The 18,894-nt window shown below is 39.6% G+C and overlaps 1 long non-coding RNA gene across 1 annotated transcript; it reads right to left on the bottom strand.

Annotated features, from left to right (window-relative positions):
• Positions 1 to 632: 632 nt before the first annotated feature.
• Positions 633 to 15,188, bottom strand: LOC103377272 (uncharacterized). Its single transcript, XR_003049400.1, has 5 exons — positions 14,258 to 15,188; positions 8,500 to 8,588; positions 4,655 to 4,725; positions 3,272 to 3,382; positions 633 to 1,098 (listed from the first exon to the last, which is right to left on the bottom strand). It is a non-coding gene; the product is annotated as an uncharacterized LOC103377272 (long non-coding RNA).
• Positions 15,189 to 18,894: the final 3,706 nt, after the last annotated feature.

The following is an 18,894-nucleotide window of genomic DNA, read 5'->3' as shown; positions in this document are numbered from 1 at the left end:
GGCTTTACACGCTGCACATGCTAGAGCTGAAAGACACGTCTCAATACGATGTAATTAGAACACGGGTGGCTTTTACAAGTGAGTCCAAGTGGAACGCATCTGAGTGGAGCGCCACCTGGTTTGGAGACACACCCCAAACACATCAAACACTGTTTGTTTGTTTCTTCTTTTTTTTATTCTATAGTCGAATTAGATTTCCACTCAGACATTTCCGAAAAGTAGAAAACAAAAGGACTTTTTGGCCAAAGCTAAACATTAAGCTAACTTTTAGTCAAGTTCTTACGGCCTGACTTTTAGCCATTCCTGTGTTAGTGTTACCTCTTTTTCAATTAGTCTTTGGCATTTAGGTTTTTCTTTTTAATGAATTAGGTTTTAACTTTATTTTGCATATCTTGTTTCCCTGTCATTTTCCTCCACCAATCAGAAACCTGGCTGTGCTGATGTCAGCCAGAGGAGCTGTCCTTTTGCTAACTATAGCCCCAGAAATCCCGAGCGTGTTCCTTTTGGCCTGGAGGAGTCTGAAAATTAAAATACTAAATATTTCCAAAAATAAAATTCAATAATTTCTCAAAAAACGTTGCTATGAGCAATATCAAATTCAGAAAAATGATTTTTTTTTTCTTCATCTGGTGCTGAAAAACATATTACAAGTAGTCGTAATATACTAATAGTTTTTGTATTATGTCTTATGACTATTTCTATGCTACCCTTTTGAGTTTTTTGTATTAAAAAAAAATGTGTTTTTGTATTAAAAACAAATGTGTTTTTAGTCACATTAGATCATTTTATTTTAATTGTTAATTGATACATGTTTTTAACTATTTTTATGTAGGTACTGTGATGTCCTGTGAACACATTTTCACTTGGATTTTCACAACAGAAATCTTTAGAGATATGTCACTAATCCACAGTGCTAATATGTTGTCAAGTTAAACACACAAACATGTCCTTGTGGTGTTTTATATGAAGATGTCCACATGTTTGCATTGAAAGAAAGGGCTGACAGTGGTTCCTTCTCACCGTCAGAACTTGGTTTTGTCCAGGCAGCTGATATGTTCAGAGTGGAGTAGTTGGAGGATCTGCAGGACGGGCGAACACCTCCGTGTGTTTCTTCATGGTTAACTTCAGGGTGTTCGATGGGGCGGGTTATCAACCAGAGATCAACTGATGACACCACAGACGACGGCAGCAATTCACAGACAGAAGTTTCTGAAAAGTAAAAAAATTAATTGAATGAGTGATTGTTAAAATGTTGTTTTTCTTTTCTTTTTTAAAGACATTATGAAACACATTCATTTATTATGACACGGTTTAATGCGATAGTAAGGTGTTCAGAAGGTGTTGAAATACCTTACATTAGTAATGTGCCTGAAAACATCCACGTCAGTGGAAAGTAAAATGTCCAAAATGTTCTGAGGATGGTAAGAAAAAGACCCACCCTTCCTGATGCAGTATTTTATTACAGCCAGAGGATTTTTATTTTTTTTTTGGGTGTGTTTTTTTGTGCTGAGGTGTTTTTTTTTTTGTTTGTTTTTTTTCTGCATCCAAACTACGTGCGATGACTTATTGGTGTCTGCTGGCGTGTGAAACCTGCAGCCATAACCACGTTAGCCGAGCACATGTCGAGGATTAGCCTCTTCCTGTCTTCGGCACCGCTCACTGTACATTATAAATGGCCGGCTGTTTTACAAGGCATTAAGTATTTGACAGAACAGTAAGCTGGTAATTACACAAGACCAGAGTTGTGTGTAAATGTCAAACAAAAGCAGGTTGACATACGACCGGCCGTGGGCTTTACACGCTGCACATGCTAGAGCTGAAAGACACGTCTCAATACGATGTAATTAGAACACGGGTGGCTTTTACAAGTGAGTCCAAATGGAACGCATCTGAGTGGAGCGCCACCTGGTTTGGAGACACACCCCAAACACATCAAACACTGTTTGTTTGTTTCTTCTTTTTTTTTATTCTATAGTCGAATTAGATTTCCACTCAGACATTTCCGAAAAGTAGAAAACAAAAGGACTTTTTGGCCAAAGCTAAACATTAAGCTAACTTTTAGTCAAGTTCTTACGGCCTGACTTTTAGCCATTCCTGTGTTAGTGTTACCTCTTTTTCAATTAGTCTTTGGCATTTAGGTTTTTCTTTTTAATGAATTAGGTTTTAACTTTATTTTGCATATCTTGTTTCCCTGTCATTTTCCTCCACCAATCAGAAACCTGGCTGTGCTGATGTCAGCCAGAGGAGCTGTCCTTTTGCTAACTATAGCCCCAGAAATCCCGAGCGTGTTCCTTTTGGCCTGGAGGAGGGGGAGCGGGGGGGTGGGGCTGCACAGCCCTCACAACTGTTGATGAGGATGAACCATCCCGACTGTGTGGTGTCTGCACTGTGACCTATGCTATGTGCCTTCAAAGAGGATTGTGGGGCTGTGTGAATTTCTCAGGAGGATTTCAGTCTCGTGTTCTAGCAGCATTTATTCACCTCACTCTCACCCTCACCCTGCAGTTGTTAGTTGGTTTTTGGCTGGCCTGCCTGCAGTCCAGATCTGTCACCTGAAATAAAAAAGATGACAAAATTAATCTTTATAAACACAAAAAAAGAAAAACTTGTAAATCAGTAAAATACTTTTTATTCTGAAATTCCAAATATTTGACCACGTCATGCTTCTGCATAAACTCTTCTTAAAGAACAAGAATTCTGTTGAAATAAAAAAAAAAGTATTTTCATTTTTCGTCAAATTAAGGTTTCAAATACTAATCTGGCGTGGCAGGTTAGCACTTGTGTTGGAATGTTTGAAACTTTCCCACCTGCTGATGCGCAGCCACCAACATTAGCAGCACATAAATTGTATCGTTATTGTTGAGCCTGCGATGGCTGGACGCCGAGCGGCTCTGCTGCGTAGACAGCAGTGCCACAGCACCAACATTAAAACAGTGTGAGGCAGGAGCTGTCAAGTGTGGCTGTCAACACCTCTATTTCAGCAGACATGACGAGGCCTCTAAACCCTGATGGACATAAATCAGGAGGCTATTCTGAAACAACAGGGTCATATTCAAGCCCTGTTGAAAGTGCGTGTGTGTCCACATAAACCTTGCCAGCGTGAGACTCCCCTGAGGGCACGGCAGCCGCCTCACGCTCCCGGCCCTGCCAGGCAACACGTTCAGTATCTGATTCTTCAAACTGTATCCAATCATGTCACAGTACTGCTAATTAAAACCAATTTGTTTGTGACCAGGTGTGAAAGACTAATTTTGTTACTGAGAGGTTTGACCTCCGTGTGTTTCTTCATGGTTAACTTCAGGGTGTTCGATGGGGCGGGTTATCAACCAGAGATCAACTGATGACACCACAGACGACGGCAGCAATTCACAGACAGAAGTTTCTGAAAAGTAAAAAAATTAATTGAATGAGTGATTGTTAAAATGTTGTTTTTCTTTTCTTTTTTAAAGACATTATGAAACACATTCATTTATTATGACACGGTTTAATGCGATAGTAAGGTGTTCAGAAGGTGTTGAAATACCTTACATTAGTAATGTGCCTGAAAACATCCACGTCAGTGGAAAGTAAAATGTCCAAAATGTTCTGAGGATGGTAAGAAAAAGACCCACCCTTCCTGATGCAGTATTTTATTACAGCCAGAGGATTTTTATTTTTTTTTTGGGTGTGTTTTTTTGTGCTGAGGTGTTTTTTTTTTTGTTTGTTTTTTTTCTGCATCCAAACTACGTGCGATGACTTATTGGTGTCTGCTGGCGTGTGAAACCTGCAGCCATAACCACGTTAGCCGAGCACATGTCGAGGATTAGCCTCTTCCTGTCTTCGGCACCGCTCACTGTACATTATAAATGGCCGGCTGTTTTACAAGGCATTAAGTATTTGACAGAACAGTAAGCTGGTAATTACACAAGACCAGAGTTGTGTGTAAATGTCAAACAAAAGCAGGTTGACATACGACCGGCCGTGGGCTTTACACGCTGCACATGCTAGAGCTGAAAGACACGTCTCAATACGATGTAATTAGAACACGGGTGGCTTTTACAAGTGAGTCCAAATGGAACGCATCTGAGTGGAGCGCCACCTGGTTTGGAGACACACCCCAAACACATCAAACACTGTTTGTTTGTTTCTTCTTTTTTTTTATTCTATAGTCGAATTAGATTTCCACTCAGACATTTCCGAAAAGTAGAAAACAAAAGGACTTTTTGGCCAAAGCTAAACATTAAGCTAACTTTTAGTCAAGTTCTTACGGCCTGACTTTTAGCCATTCCTGTGTTAGTGTTACCTCTTTTTCAATTAGTCTTTGGCATTTAGGTTTTTCTTTTTAATGAATTAGGTTTTAACTTTATTTTGCATATCTTGTTTCCCTGTCATTTTCCTCCACCAATCAGAAACCTGGCTGTGCTGATGTCAGCCAGAGGAGCTGTCCTTTTGCTAACTATAGCCCCAGAAATCCCGAGCGTGTTCCTTTTGGCCTGGAGGAGGGGGAGCGGGGGGGTGGGGCTGCACAGCCCTCACAACTGTTGATGAGGATGAACCATCCCGACTGTGTGGTGTCTGCACTGTGACCTATGCTATGTGCCTTCAAAGAGGATTGTGGGGCTGTGTGAATTTCTCAGGAGGATTTCAGTCTCGTGTTCTAGCAGCATTTATTCACCTCACTCTCACCCTCACCCTGCAGTTGTTAGTTGGTTTTTGGCTGGCCTGCCTGCAGTCCAGATCTGTCACCTGAAATAAAAAAGATGACAAAATTAATCTTTATAAACACAAAAAAAGAAAAACTTGTAAATCAGTAAAATACTTTTTATTCTGAAATTCCAAATATTTGACCACGTCATGCTTCTGCATAAACTCTTCTTAAAGAACAAGAATTCTGTTGAAATAAAAAAAAAAGTATTTTCATTTTTCGTCAAATTAAGGTTTCAAATACTAATCTGGCGTGGCAGGTTAGCACTTGTGTTGGAATGTTTGAAACTTTCCCACCTGCTGATGCGCAGCCACCAACATTAGCAGCACATAAATTGTATCGTTATTGTTGAGCCTGCGATGGCTGGACGCCGAGCGGCTCTGCTGCGTAGACAGCAGTGCCACAGCACCAACATTAAAACAGTGTGAGGCAGGAGCTGTCAAGTGTGGCTGTCAACACCTCTATTTCAGCAGACATGACGAGGCCTCTAAACCCTGATGGACATAAATCAGGAGGCTATTCTGAAACAACAGGGTCATATTCAAGCCCTGTTGAAAGTGCGTGTGTGTCCACATAAACCTTGCCAGCGTGAGACTCCCCTGAGGGCACGGCAGCCGCCTCACGCTCCCGGCCCTGCCAGGCAACACGTTCAGTATCTGATTCTTCAAACTGTATCCAATCATGTCACAGTACTGCTAATTAAAACCAATTTGTTTGTGACCAGGTGTGAAAGACTAATTTTGTTACTGAGAGGTTTGTGAAGTTTAAATGAATCTGAGGAAATCAGATGAAAACGTACCTACAAATGGACCAAAAGAAAAAATAGCGAAACCTACTGGAAGAAAACAAAGTTTTACATTTTAAGTAGAAGTTAGCAAAAATAGCAATAGCATGAATTGACTAGAGCTGAACTAAATATTACAGAAAAAAACAGAAGGCAGATAAATGTAGTCAAATAGATATAGATAAAACTTTTAGATGGCTAACACAAGCTAAGCTAATGTTTGACAGAATTAAGCATCACAAAATGTCTAACAGTAAAATATGAATGATAACAAGAATTTAATTTAAATACAAATTAGCTTTGATGATAACGTTAGCCCATAGAGTTCACTAAAAATTACTTAAAAATATTTTAAATGCTAGGAAATTAGTGACAATTTCGTCCAGCTAAACCTCAGAGTTTGACAAAAAGTAAAAGAATAAAACTGCTCTGCATGGGTGTTATCCAAATTCTCCAGACTAAATTTGCCAATAGTAAGAAAAAATGAATTAGAGGTAAAAAAATAAAAATAAAAATAACAAGCTCAAAAAGGAAACAGAAAAAGTTCAAATATTTATAAATTTAGAGGAAAAATAAATCATATTTAAAGTACCATGATGGGTCCATGAACCAGACTTTGGAAAACAATTTCTACTTCTCATTAAAACATTTGTAACATGAAAATAAAAACATTCATTTTGGTCAGAATGGCTGAAGTCAATCAAACTAATGAAGTATCTGCTCTGATTGGCCGGCTCCAGAAATGTCAAATTAATAAACAAATTAGTAAAATGAAAAACTTGAAAAACACATGGAATACTTAATACTAAAAAGTATATTTAGTAAAAAAAAAGTGAAAATAATTGAAAACACCTCACATCCCGCAAAGAATTGAACCACAGCTGGGCCTCTGAACCAGATTTTGAACAAACTTCATTATCATTATTCATAAACTCTGGTATATTCTGTACTAAACAGGTGAGTGAGTGAATTGTCCTCAGTAGACCGTGGACCATGTGGGCTGGACCCTCCACTCCATCCACGGATAGGAAGGGAAATCAAGCACAACAACAAAACTTCCGCTCTCCCTCCACATCCTCCGACCCTCTTTCACAAATTTCCAGCCCCTTCATTCCTTTCACTCCGCTGGGAGTCTGTGGAGGGCCTTTGTACGGCGCGGATCAGGCTGTGTCCACTACTCCCACTCCTTTCAATGGGGAGCAAGAGGAGCGCTCAGGGCTGGAACGACAGTGTTACCCATGCAAGCAGAACATCCCTCTCTCTTTGTGCACCGGGCTGGTGAGGGCCAGTGGGAAGGATGCGGTCAGTCTGCCCCGGGATAATGGAGGGCTGGGCAGCTGCCTCCGTCATAACAAAGAGACGGCTCTCCTGTTAGTGCTGTTTACTTTAGTGTCGCCTCTGCCTGTCGGACAGAAGGCGTTTGGAGGAAAATGCGCCTCAGAATGAAGACATTTCCAGCCGTCGTGCAGCTTCTTTCAGGCCTGAACGGCTTTATTTCTGCCCCAGGTGGAATCACTTCTGTTTTTACACCACGGCGTTTGTGCAAACACAAATGAGCGGGTGCGCCCGGACGTTTAACCGTGCGTTAACGCACAGCGGTGCGGAGACGACGTGAATCTTTGGTGACGTTTACGCACCAAACTGTCGCCAAAAACGTGAAACAAATCAAAGAACTGTGCCACAGGCCGAACTGCTGTGACGAATATTCTTGTAAAGTTCTTTTGATGCCACTGTTAAGCTGCAGAAAACGGGTCCCCAACGCTTTAAAGTCAACATTGTCCTTTTTTATTTTTTTCTTCCTGCTCACAGAAAGAAAGTCTCCTTGAGCTGACTGGGGCTTTGATCCCTTTCACATGTCCCCCCGCTTTTCCGAGGCCAGTTCTGTTATGAGCTAAAATTCCTCGCTTTTCCATAGAAACGTGTCTTTTTCCGCGGGGATATTGATGTTTTTTTCCTCGCGGGGGTTATGATATGGTGAATCAGAATCTCAAAGGCCCGGGACAATGCTCGGGTTCATGCCTGTTTCTTGCGCCTTTGTCGGGGCTTTTTTGTGCCCTTGTTCAAATCCTCATTTCTCAAATGAATACAAATATTGATTCTGTGGACGTCTGGGCTCCAGTCACTTCGGATGCTTTTCAGCTGTTTAAGTTCTTTGTCGCAGCAGCAGGTTGCAACGCGCAAAAGACGCGTCCGCGGCCTCAGAAACTAGGTCAACAAATATCAAGGCAACTTCCTATGACGTCACACCGGAGCGTTACTATTTGTCAAAAATAATCAGACTTTAAAAAAAAAAAGATTCTCTGTGGAGGACAATCTGAACTGACAGCAGTCTAAATTCCACCACTTTTTTGGGAACATATTAAATTAAATCCACACCCAGGCCTCTGCCCTGCTCCTCTCAGCCTTTCTGTGGGCTGACATGTCTGATCGACCACGCTTTCTCACTGCATTGTCGCCCTGTCATCTCAACAATGTACATCTTCAGGACATCCAATTTTAGGGGCCTTTGATCTGCACAGGGAGGGGGGCAAAGTTATGGAGACGAGGAGGATTTCTGTGTGTGTGTGTGTGTGTGTCTGGGATTCTCCAGATCCAGGATGAAAAAGCAGAATAAGAGAATGTGAAGGTCAGGGCAGAGAGAAAGGAAAACGAAGGCGACACCTCTGACCGTGTTCATGAAGCAGTCACTGAATTTATCCAACCACGTCACGAGTCTACTGTTGTTTCAAATCAATCCGTTCACTTTCGTGAGGAGAAGTGATAAATATTTCAAACGTTCCCTGAAGGCAGCACGTCTACACTCCAGCCCTGCTTTCACATTAAAGATGATTTAGTTCAAACCAAGGGTTTGACCTTGGTTTCACTCTCTGACCTTCACCTCTGAGGACACCAGGAGTCCATACCTGATCAGAAGTTTTCAAACCTCAAATGTTCTGATAATGTTCTGTAGTATAATGAGTACGCATTCACTTCAACGTGTCCTTAAAAATGTAAGAAACGTGACCTTTAAATGCAAAAAGGAAGGACTTACTTTCACGTTTTGTAAAACCCATCCAGGCCTCTGTGATGTACTGACCTCCAGGGCTCTCCTGATGAAAACTTGGATGTTAGTGCCAAAACCTAAAAACAAAACAACCAAAAGATAAAGTTAGCTGTGAAAGTTGTACATGTTAATCAAATGTAACAAAAGTGCATAAAATACGCTAAAGAAAAGTTGACCAAACAAACTGATACAAGCAGCTAAAATATAGTGCAATATATGGCAAAATGGCTAAAGAAAAACAAGAAAAGTTTTGGAAAAAAAAATAGGGAAAGTGGGTGAAAAAGACGAAGCTAAACTAAAACTAAACATGAGCAGGAAAATATTTTTTGAAAAGCTAAAAATGTCTAGAAGTTGGACAGAAAAGTGAAATAGTTTATGTGTCGTTTCCAAATGATTAAAAATGTGTCAAAAGAAAACTAACAACAACAAACAGCAACAGTTAGCTGAAGGATTAATGAAGAACATCTAACAGACAGAAAGTATAAAAACTAAGAAAGCAAAAAGAATTAAAGTTGGACACAATCAGAGCAGAATAGCTCTGATTATTAAAGACAGATACATTTTTAAATATTAAAAAGGCAGAGTGGAAGAAACGTCAAAAGTGGCTAAAAGTTGTTGAAAATTTTGATTTTTTTAAATGAAAAAATTATAATTGAGTAGAAATAAAATTATAAAAAAAAACAACTGAAGAAATACCATAAAGTAACCAGAGTCAAAAGTGGCTAAAAGTTGTTGAAAAACGTGGTAAAAGTTTGATTTTTTTTTTAATGAAAAAATGATAATTGAGTAGAAATAAAATTTAAAAAACAAATAACTGAAGAAATACCATAAAGTATAAGTATAATAGGAGATGGCTAACAATTAGCACAGAGCATAGGTAAGGTTTTTAAAAAGCTATAGGTGGAGAGCTAAGAGTTAGCACATGAAAAATGTAAACATTACAGTGTGATGAGCAGTAAATTAGATCTTTTGGGGGGAAAGAATTTAATTTAATCAAAATAACTTTTATTAATATTTTAGTAATTCTAATAATACTAAGTACAACGTGTCGTGTACTATGTTTTTGCTGCTTTTTGTTTCATTGATTTTTGCTCCTGCGTGGATTTGACCAACACTTCATCCAAACTAAAAAAAAAAACCCAATCCAGATTAACATCAGTTCGAACCCCGTGAACGCGTGTGTGTTTGAGACCAGAGTGAAGGGAAATGAAAGGCGGCCGTCATCATGGTGATGAGGAGGAGGAAAATGGCTTCTGCTGTCTGTGTGTTGGCTGTCACACACTCATGATGGATGAACACACTGCTGCTGCTGCTGCTGCTGCTGCTGCTCCACCTCCCTCTCTACACCTATGACTCCTGCAGTTTACTGCGGGTTAATGCAGCGGAGATGAAGACACTGAGAGAGTGACAGAGAACCTGAAGTAGAACCAGACACAGAGAGGGTTCTGTCTCCTCAGGTTGATTAACACGGAGTTAAAAATGGAGGAAAGTAGATTAAACAAGATTTTTATTATTATTATTATTATTATTAGATTGAAGAACGGTGACACATTGGTTCACAGTCTGGGAGAAAAGTCATATCCGAGTTTTACTGATTACGGTTTTTAATAATTTATAATTTATCATTTGAAGTTTATTTTAGGAGAAACAATTGTATGCTGTGACGTCACTTTACTCTTACTACTGCAACAACTACAACAATGATAATGAGCTTTTCGTATTTCTGATCATCATTCTTAGCAATTATATTAAATTTCTATTTTAGTTTCGTCATTTTCTTTAATTTTTGTTCTTGTTTTCGGGTTCGTTTACATTTGAAAAAAAAAGTAAAGTAAAAGTAAAGCTTCCTCAGGGTTAACATTTTGTTGTCAACATTTGATGAATATTTGTATTAAAGGGCTTTTTTATTGTTGGATAACTTTGAGGTTGTTTTGGAGATAAATTTGTTTTCTTGCTGACTGGTAAATAAACCAGTTCTTTCTGGCTTCAACTTTAATCGATTTCATGCTTCTTTACTTCTGAAAGAGTTTAGACCAAACCCACAACAACAACAACAACAACAATCATTTTCTAACTGCAGTCATTTCGAAATATTCCACTGGACGATGTTTCATATTTTCCTGTAAAATAAAGGTGATACTAAAAAGTTTAATATTTTTAAAAGAAAATATTTTCTTTATATTTCAATTACTGTAGAAATGTCTAAAAAAACGCAAGAGAAAAACGAAACATTTTTGGTATAATTGTAAACTTCTTTTTTCTTTTGTATCAAAGATTGACGGGTTCGTAAACATATCACTCCGCCCTGCAGCCTGTAGTGTGTTTTGTTGCCTTCATTGTGGTTAATGTGCCACCACGGTGACCTCCGCGGCTTAAATCACCGCCGCTCCATTGTTAATGTAGGTCAGTGTTTGTTTACAGCCATCTAATGAGAGCGCAGTGACAGGAACCAGGAGGGAACCGTGCGCCTCTCAGAGAGCTCCACTGACCCGTGTGTCCATCCAGCAGAGACGCAGGTACAGACCCATGAATGGAAACGCGTTGACTACACGAGAACCCACGCGTTTGGGGGTCTTGACGGGGGTCCGTGGGTGCGTTTTAAAGGTGTCCGCGGCACAGCGGCGACGAATTAATCACATTTGGAAACGAGTCCCGGCTCCAGGATGAAGACGCACATGATTAAAATCGTGCGTAAAAGTCTTTGATTGAATGGATTTGTACGCACACGTATACGTCATCGAGCGACTGATGATTTCTGGAAACAATTTTTTTTTTTCTTTTCATTACGATACGTTCATTTTGGGTGGGGGGGTGGGGTGTGGCGGGTGTTTCTGAGTTTCCAAACACATGTGAGTCAACAACGTCTCTTTTTTCTCCGCCTCATCCATCCACTCAATGAGACACGTCACGACAGCGCGCGTCCCCTCACAAAAGACAATTGTGGTTTTGGACAAACATTTAAAGATGGTGTTGGTGGATTTGGGGGGTGATGGTGATGGAGGAGGGGGCGGGGAGGGGGCAGAAAGGCAGCAGAGGTCAAGTCCTCTTTCAGTCCAAGTGTGCTCCGATTCACCTACAACACAACGGGGACAAAGGGTCGCAGCTATACAACAGTAACCCCCCCCACATCCCCTCACCCCCACCCTGTCTCCATAACCCGCCTTATTACAGGAGGAGGAGGAAGAAGAAGAAGGGAAGGAGGAGGAGGAGGAGGAGGACGACGGTGGTTTTTTTTTTACCTGATTCATGTAAAATGAAAGGAAGGAACAGAGAGGAAGAACTCTCTCCACAAATCAGCTGCAAAGTCTTTAGTGTTCCTTGAAGGCAACACACGAGCACGCACGCACACACACGCGCAGCTATTCTTGTCAGGACTCCGCGGTGACTCACATTCATCTGAGCAGCCTTTAATCAGAACCTTCTCTCTAACGTTAACCATAACTGGTTCAAAGTCCAACACAAGTACAATTTAAATCATGCGAACTTTAAACCAAAGCCTCAGAAATGAGGTTCTGCCACATTAGGACCACGTTCGGTTTGGTTCCCATTAGAACATTCCTCCGAAAATAATGTATAATTGGTGCACTTTCTGAGAGTGCTGTTGGAATTTGGTACTACACTCAACTTTTTAACTTATAAAAAAATAAGAATGGAGTTTTCACATGAAACTCGTTCATTCAAAGAGCGGAGGTTTGGAAAGAAGGAGGTTTACAGCTCTGTGGATGACGACACAATAACGTAGGATTTTATTTAGTGACGTCTTTAAGAACATCGGTACACATGCAAAGTAGGAAATGTCAACGACTTTAAATAACAACAGGGAGGGGGCGTGCTAGTCAAGTTTTGGGGTCAATAAGGTGATAATGTCTCTTGATGTATTTATTGAACCAAATGCTGGAAGGTGGGTAACAAAATCAACATATCCACTATAAAGTATATTTTCTATTCCATGGGCCACATAAAATTATATTGCGGGCCACATTGGGCCCGCGGGCCTTGAGTTTGTAATTTTTTTAACGAGCAAAAAAAAAAAACAAAACAATAATTGTGTGCTGCCTATATATTAAGAGCACACCCCTGACCTTTAACCATAACTTAGTTAACATAACAAGTAACCTTAGACATAACCACACCTTTATCCTCACTTGAACCTCCAACACAAAACTCTGTCTTATTAGCGCGGTGTTCTCCCTCCCCATTAGAACTACACTGTTCCTAAAATAATAAGTACTAATGACAGAAAATGTCGTGAATGGACACACACACACACACATAAACAAGAAAGACGCAGTCGCTGGGGGGGGGGGGGGGGGGGAGGGACAAAGCCGAATTTGTGAAAGGACAAAGAGCGTAATAAAATGATGATTTTTATTATTCTAATCATCGAGCTCACAAATATTCTCCACCATCCAGGCGATTGGAGCCGTGCATGTTTTTTTTGTGTGTTATTATTGCTGGTCCAATTATTTCTAGAACACAGGGATTGGAAGAATAAGTAGTGTTAATTGCGCGGCAGGTATAACGAGCAGGTCTAATCCTTCTTCCCCCCTCTTTGTATTGAGTTTTTGTGGGCTTAATGAGTGGCAGGTAGGGCTGCTTCCTGCCTTCTCACATGCTCAAATAGGCCTCTCACCGCTTGCAGCCCTGGACCCTGGCTGTGTACAGGAAACAATTGATTCTGAGCATAAAGTTAATTATGCCTGGAAATTAGACAGCCTTAACGTTGGGAAGGGACTGGCAGAGGTTGATTTCCTGTCAGCTCTTAACACACTTCACACGCACACACATACACACACCAGGTTCATATCAGTCACGTGCATGGTTTACTTTGGATTGTGCAGCACTGTGAGATGGGAAATGACACAAACAGGGATCGTTCCTGCACTGTTTTCACCTGATGTGTCCTCTGATAAGAACTAAGAACTTTTCCTGGGCCTTTATTGAAGTAAACGTACACTTTACCTCTTCAGCTGAAATGTGTAGGTTAGGATCAAAGCTGAGACATTTATTCATTTGATTTCAATTATTTTGCTCAGCTATTTCGAAAAGACAGAAATTTAAATTTAAAATCAATTTATGTACCAAAAATAGTATAATAATAATAATAATAATAAGATGCAAAATATTCATCCATCCATAGCAACTTTTATGTTTGGTTATATTTCCCTAAAGGGGAATTATTGGCTAATATTTAACTAAGTTTGGCTGATATTTTATCGATTTTTTTTTTTTTTTTTGCAACGTTAGCTCTGAGAAAGCTAACATTGTGGCTAACAGGCTAGTGCTGTTTGGCTAAGGCCTGGTTAGTTTTTATTGATTCTTTTTTTTTTTTGGCTTTCTTTTAGTTATTTTAAACCCAACTAACTAGCTAACTAAATAACTAAATAACAATTTAGTCATCTTTTGATTATTTCCAATAGTATTTATTTGCCGTTGCTCGTCAACTTGCAGTAATGTATCAATCCATTGGTTAGCTTTTTCTTACGTAGTGTATATAACTTAGTCAATTATATTTTCAAATAGGCTTCGGTAACTTCGTGCACCTTTTATTTTTTCGCTGTATCGTGGATATTTGTCTTTGCCTATTGACTTATTGACGGTTATTGACTCTTTTGAAGCTAACCATTAGCTTCTACTCTACAGCGACCCGTGTTTTCATTAGTTTATCCGTTTGTTTATTTATTTGTCCATTTGTTTCTCATAATTGAATGCTGGCGCTCGGTGTTTTTTTTTGTTTTTTTCCTACCTCATAAAGAGCCCCTGACCCTCCGAGCTCGACTCCTGAGCCTTTACATATGGTTTCGGGCGTCAAACAGAACCGACCTGCCGCTGAAGGGGCTTCTCTTTAATTCTATTAGCGGACGTGGTTGCGCTTTGTTTCAATACAGTGGCATCGGGATGATTGACAAAGTAATAAACGCGTCATGCTGCTGCATCTGATTACGACTGCGTATTTGCATGTGGACATGGGGGGTTGATGGGGGGGGGGGGGGGGGGTGAATATGACAACCTTGACACGCTGGGGATTTGCTCTGTCAAATAACCGCAGTCTCCAAGGATGTGGATATTGTTACAGCCACAATGAGTCCACGTTCATTGAATTTCAAAGTAATCTGCGGAGCCGTGATTCTTTTCTTTTTTTTTTTCCGGCTTTTTGCAAAGTAATAGAACATAATTAGAATCAAGAATGGAGTAAATAAATAAGTAAATAAAAACCCCTACAGGGTCTACCAGCCCCGCCCCCTGTGATGTTAACACTATATTTTACGAACTTTATAAATGAAAGTGCGTCATAGACGTGAAAGGCACTGTAATCAAAGCTAATCCAATTAGGGTAGGTTTCTACAAAGGACCTTCTAATACATGTCAACAACAATATCTCACTGAAATGTTACATCTTACTCATGTTTTTCATCTGTAAAACTGCGCTACATTAGGAAAGTGTGGGGTTTGTTTTTATTATTTATCGAGCTCCAGAATAGATATCGAAACAAATGAACCAAAAGTTAGACAGAATTTATAAAATGACCAAATGAGTAATAAAACGGTGCTGGAAGTTTATAAAACTTGACAACAAAAACAATTTTAAAAAAATGAGAGCAACGAGTTAGCATAGATATAACTTACCTTAGCAAAACAGCAAAAGCAGTTATGGCTAAAAATATAAAGAAAAAAAACAAAGAAAAAAAATTATCCTAAAACCAAAAAGTAAACAAAGAAATGTTTAACTCTACTAAAAATGACCAAAATATTGATTTAAAAAAGAGAAGAAAGAGTTAGAACAAAAACAAAATAAGAAAAATATATTAGGCTTGAAAACAATAAAGAAATAAATAAAAATCTGAAAGATAATAAACATTTAAACAGGAAATAGTTTGAACTCACCAAAAATACAACAAGGGTAACGAAAAGCTACCCAAGAAAAAAAAATAGCTAAGAAAAATGCATCTAATAACATATTTACTAAATAAAACACCCGCTCCAAAAAAAACAAAGTAGCATAATAATAATAATAATAATAATATGGACCTAATAATAAAGTCTGCGTGTACCACAATTTGCCCCGGGCCAGGATTTGGATCTTTGTGTTCACGCAGGATGGAAACTTTTCTGTCAAAGTGATAAACATGTATATTAAAATAAATGGAATACATTGTCAGACACGAGGGAAAACGCATTCAAAAGGACATTTATATGAAGTGTGTGAACGCATGCTGCTGCGGAGAAATTTACACTCTTGTAAAACTCACTTTTTTATGTATACATCTTCAAATGTGAGGGCTTTTTACACAGGCTGCTGGCGTTATGGATGGAGGCCATTGATGTCCCACGGCGCGCCCACCTCCATCCAGCAGGTGATCCTGGTGTCGTAACGTGTCAGCGGTGGCCCTGACATCACTATAATAATAGTTAATAGAGCGTGATGGAGTCAATGCTATTACAGCTATAACAAAGATGTGTCAAAACCTGCAGCAGCACCAAGGATGAGGGGAGGGAGGGGGGCCTGGAGAGAGGGCTTGGTAGGGAGAAGAAAAAAAAAGTCAGTCTGCGTCTTCATTAGCTCCATCTCCAAGGACCGTCGAACATTTCATTAGTTTGTAATTTATGGATGTTTGACAAATACTAAAGAGTATGTAAATATGAGCGGGCCTAATGTGTTTTCCTGCGGGAGATGGCCAAATGACCCAAAAGTCTTCTGATCCACACGCGTGATGTGGAGGCTCAAAGTGCGCACTTTCCCCCGTCTATTCCCCTCCATCTGACGTGTGAAATAGTGCAGACAGAGCAATGATTCATACCGCTGCCGGCATTTGCATGTGTGTTATGTTGATATATGATGATACAGTGGCTCCTCCGTCGAGTGCACCGACGCACTTTGGCCATTACGGCTGGGGTTTAAACCAGTGGGAGGGTTTTGTGTCCTAAAACGCTCCATTTCCCTGTCTGTGGACCACTACCAGTATAAAACCTCCAGAATATCATCGCTAAGATTATTATTATTATTATTATTTTACCGCAGCTTCAACATTTCCTCGTTTCATCCAAGGTTAAAACTTGTTTCTCGACTTCAAATTCGATGGATTGGTCGACATCAGATCGACTAAAAAATCGCCAAAAAAAGGGTCTAGTACCTGGAGTGTAGAACCATTTATTCTCGGTGTCATCTTTATCAGACCTGGACTCAAGTCCAAAACCTCAAGACTATTTAAAACATTTTATATATTTTGTTTAATATATTGTCCCTCAATTCATAAAGTTATTACAAATAAAAATCAGAAATAATAAACTACATAAATTTGCTATGGCTAGCCACTCAGCTAACATTAGCGACTTTTGCTGTGATTAAAGGACATTTCTGGGCTGACAGTAGTGTTTTAATAAGTTACTTCTTATCAGTAACCTTTAGCTTTTTGCTATTTTACAATTTTTAACGATTATTTACCTATACTTTTGGCTATTTTAAGTATATTGTGACTTATAGTAGCACTGGTGTTGAGTCAACTTTGGCATCATTCTTGGAATCCCCAATTTGCTTTATTTTAAGTATATTGTGACTTATAGTAGGACTGGTGTTGAGTTTTTACTTTGGACAGACTTTTAGTTACTCAGCTCGTTTATATACAGTTTGAAATAATAACAATAATAAATAGCATTAGCTACGAATTGATACAATAAAATACCAGCTTTGAAAATATGTATTTAACCATATTCAACCTTTCATCGCAGCAAAATCAACGTTAAACGGTTACTGTTTACATTTCGACTGAATAAAGAAGAGCAAACATTTGTATTGAAGGGCTGCGTTTCCGCTCTCTTCACATAAACACAGACTTCTCTTCCTGAACAAACTGAGAAAATATTTAGATCCATATGTAGCAACAGCAACAAGTTTGGACAAAAGAAGTCATCAGAGCTGCGATAGTTAACAGACTACAGACACAGAGATGAAGTGAAGGAGAACCGGGATCAAAAGAGACCAAATAGCTGCTGCTGCTGCTAATGCTGCTGCTGCTGCTGCTAATGCTGCTGCTACTAATGCTGCTGCTGCTGCCGCCTCCATGCAGCTGCATGGAGAGAAGGCCAACAGGCGTATCACACACTGAAAGAGAGCTGCTATTCACAGCGCAGGTGTGAAGTATGCTGCATGTGGCACATTCCGCCATAGAATGTGCAGCTTGTTACAAATCCCTGTTCGGGCCCATATAGAGGCTACTCTTGGGGGGGGCTGATTCTTCCACTCCATCTATGCGAGCAAAATAAGTGAGTTTCCTGAAATGTGTGCAGAGGGTGGGAGCTCAAGTGGAGGAAAAGGGAGGTGGGATTAGTTTAGGGGAGAGGGGGGAAAAAAGGGAGAAAATTCCAGGTTGAGTGTAGGATGTGACTTATGTGTGGTTTGCCTGCTGCACACAAAAGCTCCAGCAGGGGTGGTAGCCTCGAACCTGCCTCAGCTCAGGCTTTAAATGTGCAGAATACAGTTAATTTAACTCTAAAGGTCGTACGTCTTTATGGAGGCAGAGAATACAGAGCAATAGATCATGGACAAGGAAACAAACCCTCTGGGTTCTACATGACTTGATTTTCTTCACAATCAAATCTATCAATTTATTCGCGATTTAGTGGCTGCCCACATCCACAGGTTGTAGAACTCGCGGTTATTGTCCTGGTCGATAAATCTGGCGATTATTGTGGAAAAATGACCAAACTTTGTGGCCAGGACAGGAAAAGAAAACATCCTTAAATCGTTGTTGTTTTTCGGTGGAAAAAACACAGGGTCACAAGAAACAGACACATTTATGAAGCTATGTTTAGAAAACGGTTCGATGTTAATAATAAACCGAGTCAAATCGATTAATCCAATCTGAACTATTTCACTTTACAGACAATACGTTAGCCTTCACTGTCTGGTATTTACTCAGTCGTCGCAGGTTAAACAGTGGTTTAGCCCTAGCATTTTAACTTCACATTAAAAAGAAAGACAATGATGTAAAAACAATAAGGCTCTGGGCCCAAATTCAGCCCGCCCTGTAATTTGTTTTGGACATTTTGTTTAAAAAAAAATCAGAACAACATGGTTTATTTGAACAACAACTTCGTCTAATGTGACTATGACCCACGACCCCTGACCTCCAGGCTCCAATCAGTACCATAAGACTGTAACAACTTGCAAACCAAAAGTTACAGACAAAATAGAGAAAATTTGTTTTCACAATTATTTGTTCAAAAATCACTCTTTGCATATTTTTCTAAAAATTTCAAACATTTCTTGATTGTCTGTATGTGCGAGTCACTAATGGGCGTTATTTCTACAGTTATAGAAATGTACATAAAACATGAACATTGATGAACATAAGGCTGTAACTACAGACTCTTCCTGTTGTTGGT

The sequence above is a fragment of the Cynoglossus semilaevis genome, chromosome 3 (assembly GCF_000523025.1).
Source record: "Cynoglossus semilaevis isolate Cse_v1.0 chromosome 3, Cse_v1.0, whole genome shotgun sequence".
Lineage (NCBI taxonomy): Eukaryota > Metazoa > Chordata > Actinopteri > Pleuronectiformes > Cynoglossidae > Cynoglossus > Cynoglossus semilaevis.
The sequence above is the reverse complement of the archived record's forward strand: the minus strand, read 5'-3'. Positions and strand labels throughout refer to the sequence as shown.